The sequence below is a fragment of the Dromaius novaehollandiae genome, chromosome W (assembly GCF_036370855.1).
Source record: "Dromaius novaehollandiae isolate bDroNov1 chromosome W, bDroNov1.hap1, whole genome shotgun sequence".
Lineage (NCBI taxonomy): Eukaryota > Metazoa > Chordata > Aves > Casuariiformes > Dromaiidae > Dromaius > Dromaius novaehollandiae.
Window position 1 is genome coordinate 29,508,620 of NC_088130.1, and position 17,838 is coordinate 29,526,457.

General features: G+C 37.7%; 1 protein-coding gene across 3 annotated transcripts in view; it reads right to left on the reverse strand.

Moving 5' to 3' along the window:
- Nucleotides 1-17,838, reverse strand: part of LOC112995231 (calcium/calmodulin-dependent protein kinase type IV) — a 173,770-nt gene that overhangs the window by 134,551 nt on the left and 21,381 nt on the right. The window contains exon 1 of one of the 3 annotated variants that reach the window (XM_026120090.2): nt 2,359-2,377. The exons of the other annotated variants lie outside the window; for them this stretch is intronic. The gene's annotated coding sequence lies outside the window, so the exon portion shown is untranslated. Of the gene's footprint in view, nt 1-2,358; nt 2,378-17,838 lie in introns of those variants that run through there. 3 annotated transcript variants of the gene reach the window in all.

Here is a 17,838-nt window from a genome sequence, read left to right on the forward strand (position 1 = left end):
CTGATTACATGTCAGACAAGCAGGCAAAGGAGACTAACATTACAAGGCAAACAGAAGCCTGAGCTGACATCCTGCTAGCCATGATCAAGATTGGCAACAAAGGCCCTTAAAAGTAAAAACAAGTCAGCAAAAAGAGACTAAAAGAGGGGTAACATAATCATCATCTTGGTCTGTCACTTTAAACCATTGCAAAACTATTCTGTGCAGAAATGAGAAAGGCAAGACTGCATTATCAATGTGAAAAAAAAAAAGAAAAAGAAAATAACAGAGTCACAAGTGATAGCTGTATGGCTGGATAGAAAATATTGCATTCTAAAGGTGTAATGAAGATAATCTCTCACTCTCACTCCTTTTCTCCTTGTTTCTCTCTCTCTCTCTCTCTTTTTTCTCTCCCAGTCTGTTTCTTTCTCCCAGTCTCAGTTTCTCTGAGAGAAGTTATTTAGTTATCAAAAAAATTATGCAGAACATAGGCTTGAGTGATGGGGAGGATGTGATGTGATCAGGAAAGGATTAATGCATAAAAACTGGAAAACAGACCAACAACTTCAATGTCCTGCCATCAGAAGGAAATGTCTGATATAGAGGTAGGAGGAGATACCTGGAGTAAAGAGCTAGATCTATGATTTGTCAACAATGAAGCGATGACTGACCTTGTTTGTAGATGAGGTTATTCAAAACTAAGGTTTAAAGAAAGGTGAAAGACAGTTCTTGTGGAACCTCTGTAGAAAAATGGAGAGTGGAGCAGGAGGATCCTATGGTGGACAGAGTGATTAGAGAGGTATTACCTAGTCTATTCCTTTTCATAAAACAATGGATTTCATTCATCATCTCTGGTTGCACTTTCTTGGTGAAATTTAATCCCAGCTAAATTAATGGACGAATATATCACCAATAGACTAGGACGCATCTGTTTTTTCACAAAGTAGCAATGTTAACTATTTTGCCTTTCGCTCCAAGACAGCATCTAACAAAACACTATCTCTAAATGAAAACTAAAAGTTATATATGACAATTATTCACAGCTAAGATTACTGTTTGGCTTTCCTGCTAATAAAACATCTGTTAGATCCAAAGAAAAGAGGGGTCTAGAGCTCCAGATGTCAGCTTTTGTCAACTTCCTCAAAAACCTCAAAACATCCACCTACCAAAACAGTGGGATCTAATGATGCTCATCAGTTCTGTTCTTCTGCAATATATATCAGTGTAACAGAATATATTACTATAGATCAAGCTATTAAATAAATTAATTACTAGGATGCATCTTTTCTCAATATTCTTTTGTATTCATACTCTCTAAAAATCTTGTTTCCAAGAGTCCCTTAAAATAGCATTTTCCTGTCTGCTTTTCCAAATGTTTCTTCCTTCTCAGGTTCTGACTCTTTATCTTTCCACCCTTATGAGAACAGCCCTGCAGTTCCTGGAACTCAGAGCTGTTTCCCAGCTAGATTTTCTCTCTCCAGCTTCAGTGCAACTCTATGCTACAGGCAGAGAAACAAAACACCACAGAAATTTTTCTCTCTGCCTTCCTTGGCCATTCTGTGACTTTTTCAGATAGGCAAAAAGCAAGTAAATGATTTCTTGCTCACCAATCTCCTCCTCAGCTGTTCCTCAAAAGGAGGCTCACAGCTTCACAAGCACTGCTTCTTCCCTGAAAGTTCATTCAGATTTCCCTGGTTCACCAGAACGAAACAAAGCTCCAACCTCCAAGATTTGAGTCTGTCTTTTGTTTTCTCAAATGCAGAGCCAAACTTTAGATTAAATGATATTTTGGAATTTGGAGTTTTATGTCAAGTTATCAAAGCCAGAGGAGATCATGTGGCCACTTTTCTATATCCTATCTGTGAATGATTTAAATTCTCTGTTATAGTCCATTGGCTTCCTATATACAAAACTAATCCTTCCACCTCCAAGCTGATCATCCCAGATACTCTATGTGCACATTTATATATTTGTGTGCTCAAGATAAAAAACAAAACAAACAAACAATCCCAGTAAATACTGGCCTACCTTTCTTTTTTAATACAAGGACTGTTCCACTTGTGATTCATATACAAACCAGCAGTTACATTTTTGCATCTACACAAGAAACACTGGAAGATTTGGCATGGATTATATTATGAGCATCTTTTTCAGCTACTTACAAACTGTTAAATATTTGCACGAAAAGGAAAACTAGTCAATTTGTACATCTGCATGTTCTGTGGCAAGTAAAAATATGAAACTATTTTTCTAAGAGAGACAGGAGATTTTGAAAATCTTTTCCACTGAACATTACAGAGTTTTCAAAAAAAAAAATGGTTTGAAATAGTAAGCATGTACCTAAAAGAGTAATGCACTTTTAAATTAAACAATACTTACTGTTCTCAATTTGTGCTACTTTGCTCATGTTCAGCAGTACCTTGCTCTGCATGTATTTCATCTCAGCAAGGAACTCAGCAACATTGCTTCCTGAAAGCAAGGATGACAGAATCTGACACTAGCTGTGATTCCTACATTTGAAATGAAGTTAGCATGTATTTTCAACTTCCTAGGTATTGCGAGTCCATTTAAAGGCACATAGATAACTCCACTGACAAAAATAAGGTCTTTTTTCAATATAGGACTCAGTAACTCCTTGACGTTTAACAGAAGGGAGGTCAGATTAGATGATCTAATGATAGCTTGTGGCCTTAGACTATATTAAATCTATCAATAATACAATCAAAGCTAAGCAGTGCAGAAGGGTTAACAAAACAACTTTCTGCAATTGATTTTGCATTTGACAGCATGATGGAAATTGTTCTGCTTCTCAAAAACTTAACTAAAGAAAATGAGTAATTCATTGTGGCTTATCCAAATCAATTGTTTTCTAATTTCACAAAGAAGAGATTTGTTAACAGCTACAACACACAGAAAATAAACCCGCAGTAAAACAAAACGAGTGAAATGCCTTGATCATCCAGATCTTCTAATATAAACAGAAAAGCAACTTGCATCAGCTTCGAAGGAGGAGTATTTCTACCACAGATGGCTGGCTGCAGAGATAGATATCAAAAAATAATGTTGACTACTAATTCACTCATGCGGGAGAAATTAAGCACAGGCTTGGCAAGTGCAGACATGTTGCTAGGGGAAGTTCTTCCAAAATGTGGGAACCTGTCTGTTCCATCTCGCATGTTCAGATGCAATGAAATGGGACTTCTCCAAATGCTGCATAGCAAATAAAAACTTAACTTTAAAAATTGGTCTTCTCAGGCTAGAAGGGGGAAAAACACTGAGAAAAATGTTTTTGGTGCTGTTGAAGGGAAAACAGAATCCCTTATCACTAACAAATTTGCTGATCATCAACGCTTCACAGTGATAAAGAAAATCACCTGCAATTTACAAACGAAACACATGAGCACAGAGGACCATTTAAATGTTTCTAGGATGGCAGGAAAAAAAGTGTTAATGGGTGCCATTTTGCTATTTAACTTGAACACACCACAGTAAAATTGTTCTCCAACCTACAAGGAAATACAAGACTGGACATGTTTCAAGAAGCTCAGCGCTTCATCTTGACTAACTAGCTGAAGTTCCTTGATCCTCTCTTTCTCCCAGCTTCCACTGATTCATTCTGCCGTAAGTAACCATAGAGCTCACGGCTGAAATTTATTATACTAATAATTCTGGAGCAAGTCTGACCGAAAGAGAGTATAAATTCAAATGAAGTTCTTTGCCCACAGAGCTTAACAAAACCTTTCCAGTTTTCCGACTCTGAATTCTTCTGCATAGCACTTCTATCTTTACTTACACTACGAAGGAAAAGAAAATAAAGCGATCCTGCGACATCTGTTTTTTCTCAGTTTCTTCATTAGAGTCACCTGCCCCCTTTCCTGGTTTTCACATAGCAACAACTGCGATTTTCCCTCTGCTCCGGGGAAGGGGCCCCGCGCCGCCTCAGGCACTCCGCGGCCGCGGCGCCACCCAGGGCTCCCGGCGGGCCCGGCCCCGCCGCTCAGCACCCTGGACAGCGCCCGCCGCGCCCCGGCCCCGGCCCCGGCCCCGGCCCCGGCCCCGCGGGAACTCCTTAAATCGCGAACACATGAACTAGGAAGAGGCCCGGCCGCTGTTTCGTTTTCGGCTAAGAAAGAGCTCTTGCACTGAATACTTCTCCCATAGGCCCCGAAGCAGGACTCGCGTTGCCCTTCTCCTCTCTAACAGCATTACATCAGCATTGCCCGGTCAGCAGATACTTTATGGATGGAGGGATGAGGTCTACCCTAATGAAACGGTGCTATCAAAAGGAAATCATTTGTCTTTGCCTTCCCGTTTCTCTGCTGGTAGAGCAAACACTTGTCAGTAATAAGATACTGGTGCCGTGATGCTGTGTTGCTTCAAAGCAGCTGCTGTTGCTACTGAATGACACTGCGGTACATGGTAAGAAAAAAACTTCCAGGGGAAATGTTGTTTTTATAAGCAGGAACTGCTCTATAAAATGATGCTGCAGACAAGCAACTACTGACCTGGGTTTTGCGTAGCTGTAATTATTTACAGTCTCTGTTTTTCTAAGATATATTCAAATTTCATTACGCTCTGAAAACAATACCCCTGGGAAAGGCATCTGGAGAGCCTAGAACACATCTGTTCCAGATCTGCTACATAAATGTATAAATTCTTACATAAATGCATAGTGCTGTAGAAATAACTAACAGTCATATCACTCTTTAGTTCAAATACGATTTGCTGACATTGCCTTTTATGGAGGAGAGCCTTACTTCTAACACTGCCAAAACTGATTTTGCAGAACTTCAATTAATAACACTGGAAAGAAAGCCACTCGAGCATTCAATAGTCAGGAAAGACTTGTATTAATACATCTTACTCCCTCTTGTTTTATTAAAAGAAAAACGTAGGCAACCTCAACAGTTAGCTTTGGTCATGCACTCAAATTTAGTAAGGTTATATGGTTTCTGAATGACAGGTAGATAAATGCTGCTGTGTTTCAGATCACACATTTTCTGGACCTCTGTTGCTACTCAGCCTCCAGCCCTCCTCCATGCAGCTTTCTAAAATAACTGCTGTTCTGTCAGCAAGACGCATCTGCAGTTACTGTGGCTTTTTAATTTTCTTGCCTATTTAAAGATCTTGGATTCGAGTTCATAAATTAGTGAAATTATCTTTCTTCTTAGGGAAAAAATATAATGCATAGAAGTAAATAGTTAAATTTCCAGTCAGCAAAATCACAAGTTATGGTGAAAAGCTCCAGCTGACATGTATTTAGATTTCCATTTAAAGCTGTTCAGAAATTAAAAATAACTCACTTCTAAAATAAAGTATGCTTTTGGTTATATGAATATACCTTTTCACACAGCAGACGCCTCAAATCTTCTAACTTCACTGTCTGATCAGATGAGTATATTTGCAACTGCTTGAGTGGCACCTTATTCTGTATGAGCTGTACGTGAATCATGTGAGCTGCATCTACCCATCGTTAAAATCAAGTACCTATGCAGTATTACGCTGTGTTTAAAACCAGGCTTACTTCACTACATTTTACTAATCATTACAGCATCACGGGCTTAAATGAAACACAAAACAGATACCTGTGGCCACCCTTCTTGCACAGAATTATTCTACTTGACACACAGAGGTGCTGAGACTGGAGATTGTGCTTGCTTTACTGGATTCGAGGAAAGCTCGTACATTTTTACATGGTGGCTTTGCAGTGCAAGACAGAACAGAAGGGAGAGCAAGCTCCTACTTCTCCATCTGAACATCAGCAGCAGAACTGGGATATGGTGCCCTGACCTAGTAAAGCTTTTAAATCTAGGCTTAATTTTAAACATAGGAGCAATACCACAGGCTTCAATTTTCAAGTGCCTTCACAAGTTGAGGTTTCAGTTCAGGCTGAAAAAATTTCATTATTGGTCAAGCATTATCAGGAGGAGTTAGGAAAAATCTCTTTTATAAAATGAGGAGATCTAAGCTGTGCCTCTACAAATTACAAAAAGAATTTTTCTCTTTCTGTATATAAACTCTGCAATGCTATTCACAGTATTGCTTTTCAGAGCAGAACCACATCTTTTTGTTCTCTCTCTTTTCTTGCAGGTTTCTATTTTTATACTATCCTCCTATCTGCAAAGCCTTTCACTCTTAAAAAGAAGCTTATTTTGTCATTTAAATCCCCCAAATCTCCATAATTTCCTCAACTAAATAGTATTGGTTCACAGCAAACCGTTAATTTTCACAACTATGATCAATCTGAAACCTTTTTCCCTTTGTTGCAAATTTAGAGCAGATAAGAACACTTACATAAACTTCTAATAAATGAAATAGGAGTTAAAGGAAAGGGGAAGAGGACCCATTCTGAAGAAAAATATTTCCAAGTCTGTTTCAAAGCTTATTTTAAGAAAAGTTCCCCACTCGCCATACAACTAGTCAGTAAGAGAGAGAAGCATTTTCTATGATCTTTTCTAGGCAACACTGGAACATTCAGAGTCTGAAAAACTCCTGTATCTTTCCTACAATCCATCTCTTCTCAGGTTAAGTTCAAAACCTTTTTGAAAGTAAATCTGGATAACTTGGATGGTGTGAACATGAACTGGCTTGGACTTTAAGTATACTCTTACTTAATCCTTTGCCATCTGGGGGTTACTCTGCTCCAAGCATTTTCAGGTCATTAAAAGGAAAGTACAAACTGAGGACACTGATGATCTTACTAAAGCCATATTCAGTAGCATAGTCCAAAGAAAGAAATATATTTTGAGAGTGGATGTCTCACATTTACTAACTCATTTACCTATTTGCTGGCTGTACTTTCTGCATGTTCTGTAGTGCTCCCTTTCTACGCTTAAATATTAGATGGTTATATATCTCCTTTTCACAGTTAAGATCATATTCTCATTAAGCGGACAACTGTAATCCTGGAGTATTTCGTATTTTTTGCTTTAACAGATTTATTTCAAAAAACTACTCAATAAAAATTCAGAATTTTTTTAGAGCTTTTTGTTGTTTAAAGAAAAAATGTGCTCCTGACACCCTTTTAAAAGGTAGTTTTGATTGTGTAACCGGCTGCTCTTTGTATCAACAAAACTGAACAGTCACCAGTGATTACTCTCATGTTTCATTTATAATTTGAATGAATGAGCTTTTTTATTTCATCATCTATTATATTGAAATGTTTAAAGTGCGTATCTCGTCTCTGTGGTGCTACACATTTCATAAAAGCATAAGAAAAAACTACATCTTACAATATCACCATCCAAATTTCTAAACACATTTATTGCATACCACACTTTTCATCTCAGGTGATTTGGCTATTGGATAAACAGCATCTACTTTATATATAGGCCATCAGTAGACTCTAACAGATGCTGGCTTTACATTTAGTTTATTCCAGGCATGCTTGATAGCCGCATCATAGCAACTGCCACTGACTGACTACAGATCAGGGAACGGGGAAGGGGACAAAACAACTTTACAGCTTAAAGCTGCTATTATTTATTTACTTGCATCCTTAATGAGACTAAAGAAATTAATTTCCTGAGTAAAAGGCTGGATTTGTAAATGCATGTAGGTTGGCTGAAGTTACTCTGGGGTGCACCACACTAGTTTATTAATTTATAACTGAATCTCACCAGTAAGGTTACTCTATGTGAGAAAAAGCAAAACAAAGCAGAAAGTCACTGCCTGGAAGCAGATTTAGACAGTCACTCAGGTCTCAGCAATTTAACTAAAAATGAACTCTACTATTATAAACCACTAAGGATTTATTGCTGCATCACACACAACCAGATACTACTGAAGTTTAAAGTTGATACAATTAAAGCTTCTGCGGTGCTTTGCAGAAGGAAACGTTAGTTTTGAGTAATAAAAGTTCTATGGATATTGCAGTCGCATGCCATTATCCACAGGCCAGAAAGTCAGCTCTTAAAAGTAAGTATAAGCAGAAGCTACTTCACTATGTTGGATTCATTCTTGGTGGAATCGGAAGCCCTGAAGCATGCCAAGCAATACATTTATATTCAACTAGTCAATGTGTTCTATAGACTTCCTTTGCATAGTGTTTTCTGTGGAAACACTATTGCAAAGCAGCAATATAAATTGTAAAAACCGACCAACAAATGAGGCCTTTAAGGTTAAGATGCTAATGACAATGGTATTTTCATTTTAGCAACCACTGCAACCAATTTCAGTATGTGTTTGTGAACTTCACAGATATCATTGCACTTCCACTGCTCTGGCATTAGGATCACCTGTTTACATATTTCCTAATGTGCTTCCACATGTGTCTTCTCCTTTAAAAACTGAAGGTAACCCAGCTCTCCTTTTTTACTTCTTTGTTAAGAATTTTTTCATTTAGATTTTCTATAGAAATACTACTGAATAATAACAAGGATTTTCTTCCTTCCTAACATTTAGAGCAGGAAAAACTCAAGAAAGGCTAGTTTACTCTGATTTACAAACGGTAAGGTTTGTTTCTATATCCAGGGGAGTGAATTGACTCAGGAAAAATTGTATTAAAAGTTCAAGAAACTGAAATCTTAAATTTACAGTGTAGGGCAGAAACACCACCTTAAATCAAAGTAAAAACTTCTAACATGACCATCTTAAAAGGATTAAATCATATTTTGCAGAATATAATTTTTAGGAGAGCAATCATTTTCAATATTGAGGATTTTTCCCACCTCTAGAAATGCAAACAAGACAATTAATTATTGCCAAGCAGAGTAGTGTTTTTTTATCTACTTCTAAATTTTTTTAAATCTTTTTATTGTTTCCCTCCCCCAATCTCTAGAAAAAAGTTAGCAATTCATACGCAAGTTTTATTCAAAGTTGCAAAAGAATATTCTGAAAGACATGGTAAATTTGCACGTGAACTCCTAAGAACAGATACCACTATGAAATGACAAATGGATAGTTTGTGTCTCATTTAAGAAGTGTTTATCTTCAGAGGGCCATCTTGGCATTTATAACACATCATCTCCTGAAGAGTTGGGATAGAGTGCCTACTTAAAAAAAAGACTCCTAAAGCCTTGAAATGGACAGATCTTGAGGTAGCTAAATGAACAGAAATTATGTCGTTTTTAGAAAGATCAAAAGTACACACACAGGTACTGTCAGTTGTACAGGCATCAAAAAATCTAGTATTCAGAAGCAACAGATGGACTGAAAAATTTTAGGTTACTGATTCTATGTCTACTCTGAGAGCTTTAAAGTTTCTGTCTGTTCCCCACTCCCCCCAAAAAATTGGTATGAAATGTAGATACTATCACCATTATCTTCCTGTGTTTCATCCTGCCACAGAAGAAACAGCAAACACAAATAATTACGTGACTGATTAAGAGTTTGTGACATCTCACAGGCCCTGGAAATCCTCCCAGCGAAATGACAATCTTTTTCACATATTGACTCTCCACAATGTCTGACCTGCAGCACGGCTCATTAAATCCTGGATAAGCAATATTGTCTGCACTGCACATGGAAAACATGCTGCATAGCATCTAATAAAATGCTTTAAAAATCAGCTATGAACTTGGATATATGACACAATGATATCGTACCACTAGGCTAAATCTACTTCACAACATGATAGTCAAGATGGAAAAAGGTAAGAGATTGCAAGACGAAAATGCTACCTACGAGTTGGCATGTTTACTTTGAGTAAATGTGACTCAGTGTATCATAGTTTTGGCTTTTAAGTAGCACAAAGCTGGACATCTTTATTGTGTCGAGTTGAAAACAGCGGTTTGTGATTAAACTAAACACTGGTCTTTATAAGCATGCCTTAAGGAGGCTCTGAATGAACTACACAACGAAACACAGTTATAGCTGGTGAGGCCTAGATGAACCCAGTTTCATGTTAGGCCTTGACTCAGATTTTTCCTCTTTCCCCAAGACATTTTGAGCTAGTGGAAGGATCCGCTGCTATTCTAAACACTACTGGGTAACATTGCTTGCCTACTCCTAGAAAAAAACCCAAAACCAAAACCCCACCCCCACCCCCCATACGGCCTAAGGAATTATTTTTTTTAACAGGTCTTTCCATTTGGGCAAGGAATATATTTTCACCCGATATCTTGTGGAAAAGAAACATAAGGCTGTTAAGTCTCAATAAAACTAACAGCACATTGAAAAGACACAGCACATGGAAAAGATACTCTCAATGTGTTTTCTGCAATAGCTATATAATCCAGCTTTCTTTTTATGGAAGCCAGTTACCTGAATCCATCTACAAAATCTCACTTGAATGAGTGTAGACAAACGTGATTAGCATAATTACTAACAGACTGCTCAGGAATGGAGATGAATCTCTGCAGTTGTCAGAGGTGCATTCTGCCATTTGTGAACAAAAAATCCTCACAAACTCTCCATTTGCTCAGTCCTGAGAAACATTTGTAAAAAGGCTTCACTAGTGTCCATCCAGACATTACAATCAAAAGCTGTTCCCACTGACTAAATTAATCCAATTAGCTAATATTTACTCTATTTGCAATTTATAGTTGTACCATATGAAGCACCATATTTATAAAGTAATCAGTGTCCTTCCTGCTTCAGAGGGAAGGTATGGAATGTACATGACTAAGTAAAAGCCTTTTCAACATTACACTTCCATCCATAATCATAGATTTGCAACATAGCTCACTTGTACAATTTTCGAGGATACTCTGCGACCCTTTGCTTTATCAGTAAACTAAAATGAATAATAAAAATGGCATTTTAACAAAAGCAGTCAAAACCCCATAGCCTAACTTTGTGAGTTTGAATGGTTCCAAGTATATAGAGGTGGTGTAGTAGGAGCAGATCAGTAATGAACAACTGAGACAGAAGTCAGGAAACCCAAGGGCTGCTCATGTCTCTACCACTCACCTTCCCCATGACATGATAAAGATTTTACTTCTGTTCCTCACTGTCCCTTGCTGAAAAATAGGAATTGTATCTCATACTTTTCATGATAAAAACCTTTGAGAGCTATGAAATACACATGCTGCATAACTTAGTTACTACAGTATCCAATATTTCTGACATGAACACTACATGAAAAAGTAAGTAAATTCAAGAGAGAGGATTGCAGAAGAAAAATGAATAGTAGAGCAGTTTGTCTGCAACCCATGTTTGCTCATTGCTGAATATTATGTGCTTTTGGAAAAAAATCACAAAAAACAGATTAAAAATATAATCTTATGGGACAGGTTATAATAGATCACAAGCTGAATATTGGATATGCTGTTTTGAAGTCAAACCCAGAACTGGTAAGTTAAACCTAAGGCAGGCAAATCTAAAGCAGAAGAGCATTTAGGTGAGTTGACAGAAAACACAGCTATGGACAGCAGAACAAACTACTGCAATGCAAAACAGGAATGGGAAGTGTAACAACAGATGAAATTGGCTAAATCAGACACTCTTTACTGACCACAATGAGGGAAAAAATAGAACTGAAAAATAACAAAACAAGAACAACCAACACCACTCTTCCTCCCCCCCCAGTAAAATAGGTCATATTACTAAAGATGAGTGTAAAAGAAAAGCAAGTGCTTAAACGGACAACTTCAGAAAAGCCAAGGCAACCAGTGAGAGTCCTATCAAAGGCAAGAGGTAGCTAGAAGGCAGACCAAGTGCTGCTCTGCTCAGTACAGAGGGAAAGGAACCATCATAAAATCCTTACAGGGCATCAGTTTAATGCCTTGTTTCTACTAAAAGATCAGGTGTGAACAGGTAAACAGAAGAATCGCTATTTGTCACAGATTAAGATCTTACCTAAGACTGGGGACACAATATATCAAAAAGTACCTACCTAAATTATGTGTTTTCAAATTAACTGCCCATCATGAATTTTATCTTAGACTATCAAAAGAATGATCTGAAGCAATTTCAAAGCCATAACTGTAATATTTGAGAACCCAGCGGAAGTAAGTAAGGCAGTAGAAAACTAGAAGAATCTGTTACTCTCTTTTAAAGAGGAAAAAAATACAAGAGGAAAATGGAGTCCAGACAGCTTCACAGCCTGGAAAAATACCAGAACAAAAAGATCAGTCAAACTCTTTGTAAGCACTAGAGAACGAGGAGGAGATGACTGGCGGCCAGCTTGAATTTGTCAAGAACAAACTGTGTCAAACCAAAAACTTTCTTCTGCACTGTAAGAGGCCTCATTATTGGGCAGAAGCAGCAGATTTCACACACTTTCACTTCAGTGAAGCTTATGACATGGTCTCAAATGACATTCTCAGAAATAATGTAGGGAAACAATCTAGGAGAAAGTGTGTAACCACTGGAGTCACAGCACAGAAGAATTTGGCCCACTAGAGTCAACTGGCCAGCAAAAAACACAGTCCTCAAATGATGTACTGTACCTCTGCTGCAGTCAATCATGTTTTCCATTTGATGAAATCCAAATGCTTTTTCTTCTGTAAACACCTCGTCTTCAAAACAGACCTGTATGCATGTTTGATGATATATTTGATCTCTTTGGCTTTTGTTCATAAGTGTAACTATATACATATATATAATATTTTATATATGCTATAACTATATACATATATATAACTATAAACAGATGTTAATAACCAATAGAAAATTACTGCTCAAGACCTAAGAGACAAAGAGTTGACAATCTGTGTACGTGTAAACACTACCTTACAAACAACTACCACACAAAGCAGTACAATACTGACACATCTAGATCTCCCAACAGTGCAGCAGAAATGCTAGGAGGAGACCCAGATAACAGCATATAAAATAATAAATAGAAATAGATGATGCATTTAAGAAGTAAATACAAACATCTTCCAGGTTTCTGTACAAGCCTTGCATGAACATTGTCTCAAATATCATAGTGCAAGCTACTCCAGGAAAGAAGAATCTTATGTCTCTGAAGTACTCTGGGGAGAACCACCACACCTAAACACACCATGAATAACTATTTTCAACCACCGGAAGACAATAGCAGGGAGTATATCCCGGATGGTTCAGACTTTCAATATTTCATGAGAGACCATGCCCGTATGCTGCAGTTTCAGTCAAAAAGAATTATTCAAGCTAATTGATAATTATCACAAACAGAAATCGAGGACTTATTCCAGTCTTTTTTTTTAGCAAATGAGTTACAATTGTAGTCTACCAGATGAAGGGATAAGTCTTAATCAATAGCTTAAGGAAATAAATTTCTTCCACTCAGACTGTTTATTTTAAACAGACACAGGTCACGTAACTACACAGGGACAGATGATCTCATGAAAATCTTTGGTAACTGGACTTCAAGAAGCAAGTAGGAAACAGACTGGAAACTTGCTGGGTTGACATAATGAAACATATAAATAATTTGCATTTGATACAGAAGTGTTAATTGGATGGGAAACAATAGAGCCTTGTGAAATGTTAATTCCGGGGGCTGGAACGTGTTTAGAGGGTCATGAAGATGTTTCAGTGTTGGATGGCAAGAATGTTCTCGTAATGCCTTGCTTTAGTAGAAAAAAGGGCTTTTGCTGGTAGAGTTCATACTAGCTTTCTAGGGAAAGCTCCTCTTCCATCAAAAATGCTATTGCAGGGACCTTTCAGAGAATGTATTTAACTTTCATTAAAAACTTACAGCTGCTCTCTTTCTAAAAAGGTAGATAAAACTTATACATGCTCTTAAGCAAACTAGAAAAGGTTAGGTTCAAAACTTAAATAAATAAAATCCAAGTAAACAGGTTCTACACCTAAGGTTTTCATCAGATCACCTTCCAAGGCTCAGCTTTAGCGGACGAGATTTAGCCCCCGTGATCCTATCCCAAGCTTTTTTTTTTTAATTTTTGTTAGTATGAAAATGACTAAACTAGAACTTTCACCGGCTTTATTTTTTTTACACACACCCCTTTATTTTTTTTTTAACCAGGGCATTGAAAAAGGCCTAGCTTTGGCTGGTCAGTGTTGTTATTTGTTGTCAAAATTATAAGTTATATACACAAAAGGTTGATAGGAGTACCTTAAAGCATGAGCATACAAGGGGCATTCAAATGCCTGCTGCTGATGGAGAAGCAAAATGCTGCTGAGAGAGGCAACAGAATCCCTCTTTGCCAACCTATGCAAAACATCACTAAACCACAGAAGCTCTCCACTGACTACCTGATTAAAAGCTGTTTTGTGAAGCTTGTTAAGCAGAGCAGAGGATCCTTTCGTCCTCAATATCACTTAAATTGTAGTTATGCAAAATAGAATGCAAGAGGCTTATCCATGCACCTGGGCAGCTACTGTAACCTCTCTGAAATCTAACAGCATTGAAAATCGCAAGTGCTTTCCATAATAAAAAAAAAAAATCCCTGAATTTACAATGATATAGATAGAAAAAGAACTGTTTCTAAGACCTGCATACAACAGCCTGATAAATTAAACTGTAGGCAGAAAATCAGAAAGGCCCTTACGGAACTCCAGTTGCTTAAATTGTAGTAAGGTTCGCAATAGTTTGAGAGAGTAAGGATCTGACACAAATTGCTTATAGGAGTGTACCTATTTAAAAGTTTTAAATTAAAAATTGCACTTTAAGTTCTTTAGAGCTTTTCTTCATGATTAAGGTAGGCCTCAAAAAAATATAGCCAAACTCCAGAAGAAAAGGGTTACTGCAATTTTCTTCTTTGCAAAAATACTGACATATTTGTATAATTTTAATTAGTAGTAGAGAGAGTGGAGATGATATTTCTTACTACCTTGAAAATATTTTTGTTTTACAGATGACCAAAGCCTGTCTTAATTTTGAATTTTCTATAAACTGATGATAGTGTCTTTCAAGATGTTTGGTCTAGATAAGATCATATTTATTTGAACTTTTTTATATTTGTAAGAGGTCATACAGAGTAATCTCCACAACCTCAAGAGCACACTTTTTTTTTTTTTTTTAAACAAGTTTTGGTTTAAACAGGGCTTTTCCAATTCAGTGTTAACTGGGAGTTAAGTCATCTGATCTCAACTTCGGAAAAGACAGATAGCATCATATCCACCAAGTCCAACCATTCCCAAGAGGCGAGGCACACCACCACCGTGGAAGAGGCTCAGAGCAGAAACGAACCCGGCAGCTCTCTCTGGGTTATGCACCTGGGCTCCGCGCCAGGGCCAGCACTGCTGCGGGGGCACAGGAAGAAGCTGGAGAGGGACAGAGGCGCCTGGGGTCTCCTTCCTTCTGCTCAGGCCTCTGCTTCTTCAATGCCCCCAGGGCTCCTATGCCTCTCGCTGACAGGAAGAGAAAGAGGAGAGGAGCAATAACGGCACCCTCCTAAGTGACAGAAGTGGAGGATGAGGGGGGAGGAATCCAAGGGCTGGGGAATGCTGCAAGGGGACAAAGGCTGAGGGATGTGGGGGCAGCGAAGAGGAAGAGGAGGAGATGATAAGCAGTCAAGAGGCCTAATAGATCATCCCAGCAGAGATGCATGACTGGCATCCCTGGACCTCTTCATGAAATCTATCCTGTTAGAAATGCTTTCCTAATAGCTCATCTGAATCACCTTTACTGTGAGTTAAGCAGTTAAATTACTTGTCCTGCCTCTTGCAATCAGCTTTTGTGTACTATCACATATTTAACCATCGCACAGGGAAATTATAAGGAGTCATCTCCACAAGGATCTGGATGTATGGCAACAAAATAACCAGCAGGATCTACCTGATCATGCCTTAAATGAGTAAGTTTTGACAAAGGTGTTAAAAATATTTTCTATGACAAGTCTCTGAAAATTCACTCATCTTTCTGAAAATTAACAGAAAAATGGCAGAACAAAGTGTGCAGTGTATGTGCATTCCATATGTAACCATATTTCTGATCGTCTGCTATATTTTGAAAATTGCTTCCCCAAGTCATTTCAAATGATGGAATGAAACTGCTGCTGGTGGTATGTGCAAAAATACTTTCAAGGAAATATATTTTTGTCTGTAGAAACATGCATGAAGTTGAGAAGCTATCTGATCCCTTATCAAATCAAACTATTTGGAAAAGAATAAAAGCTGTCACTTATTCCACATGCATTCTTAAATTCAAGTCTGTAGAAAAAAAAGGCACTTTGCTGGAGCTAGACAAATTTCCACATTTCAATGGCATTTCTGGCTGATGCTTTGATGTAGATATATTTAACTGTAGAACTGCTGTAAGGAAAATAGTGCCTACAAGGTCTCTATTGTTACATTAATCTACCCAATGCATCCATAATTGTGTATTTCCTAATTTGGGTTTCAGAAGCTGTTCCTAAGAAACTTTGTCAGAAGTGTAATCACCCGGATTACTCAGATGCTCAGCTTCAAGCCCACACTTAAGTGCTTTATTAAAGCTTTCCCGCTTCTTTCATTACTGCTGACAATTTTTTGATATAGTTAAAAACAAAAAATGTATTTAATTAAAAATAATTAAGAAACAAAAAAGCTCATTAAAAATAGCTCCACTAAGAGACTTCTCTGGTCAGATTTAAAAGATACAATACCATTCTCTAAACAGAACTCACTCTGTTTGGTGGCAAGATGGTCCACACAATCTACATCCAGAACATTATGTATGCTCTGTTATTCAATAATTTGATGCTAATGCTTCATTTTCAACTCTAATAGCTTATTTAGGTCTTTTATCCTATTAAGCATAATCTATGATATTATTCAAGCTGAAACAATAGCCCAGGTGAGTTAGCCTGATTTGTTTTTATTGATATTTGTGGAAACAGATACATAAACCTGCATTCATACATCTGCTCTAGCCGAGCAAACTGAACTCACCCGACAAGAGACAGTTTCCAGCCTAGCTCTCGGAAAGGTGCTGCACAGTTTCTTTAGACATTTTATGATCTAATTCATACTCATTTAACTTAAGCTGTAAAAAAGTTTTTTGTTTAATCGTGCTGTCAAAGCACCCTCTACAGTTAATGGAGGCGCTTTCAGAAGGTGATCCGTTTATTTGTACAACTCATGTCTAATACCGGTAGTATGAATTACCATTTGCCTCTGCTGACCAGGGCAGGGATCTAACAGCTAGTTACGTAAACACCTTCCAAAGGCACTAGATAATTAGGCTACTAAAGTTGGGATCTCCCATCTTTAATCTCACTCTTGCACCTTAAAGCCAGAATGGTGCTTTTTTTTTTTTTTTTAATTGGTACATTCTTTTAGGCTCTTCACTAACCATTTTTTCTTACTTGCTTTACACCGAAGACTTAATTTACATCCAAGAGCTTCAAGAAATAGTCAATACTAAAGATAGGTTGAAGGTCTGACTTCAATCAGTTCCATACGAATGACATTACATATTTGTTCACTTCAAAACCACCACTGTTGACACAAACAAAACCAACAGACATGCAAACCATATTTCTATACTGCAAACAGAGGTCTAGTGTGGCCTCCTACATGCATCTTCAGGTCTCTAAGGTGTCAGTAAGGTATGCATGGACACACTAATGACAGCTTTAACCTAGCTTAAGGTGGTAGCTACTGCACTGGTAATGTAACAGGATTGACTTCAGTGAAGGTAACTATCCACGTAGATGTTCAGGGGCTCCAGGAAGACCGTAGCTCTGTGCTTTCCCTTTGCCAATCACAAAACAATGGGAGCTTCACAGCTGTTTTTACTAATTTTGTCTTCCCTAGAATTATCACTGATATCCTTATTGCATTATACTCATATTTGCACTTGTACTGTAGACTACCTTGGTACTTCTGGAAGTCACAGGGTACAAAAGCTTCCAAATTCTGTGTTCAGGCTTCCCAAATAATTTACACAGCATTGTGTAGCAGAAATAACCATCGTTTCTGCGAGAAAATTTGCTGAGGAGGAGGAAAAGAATGATAGAATCAATGCCCAGAAAGAATCTTCATAGTTTTAACATGCAGACCCTGGAATAAAATCCTTATTTGCTGAAGTGGTGAGCAATGAAC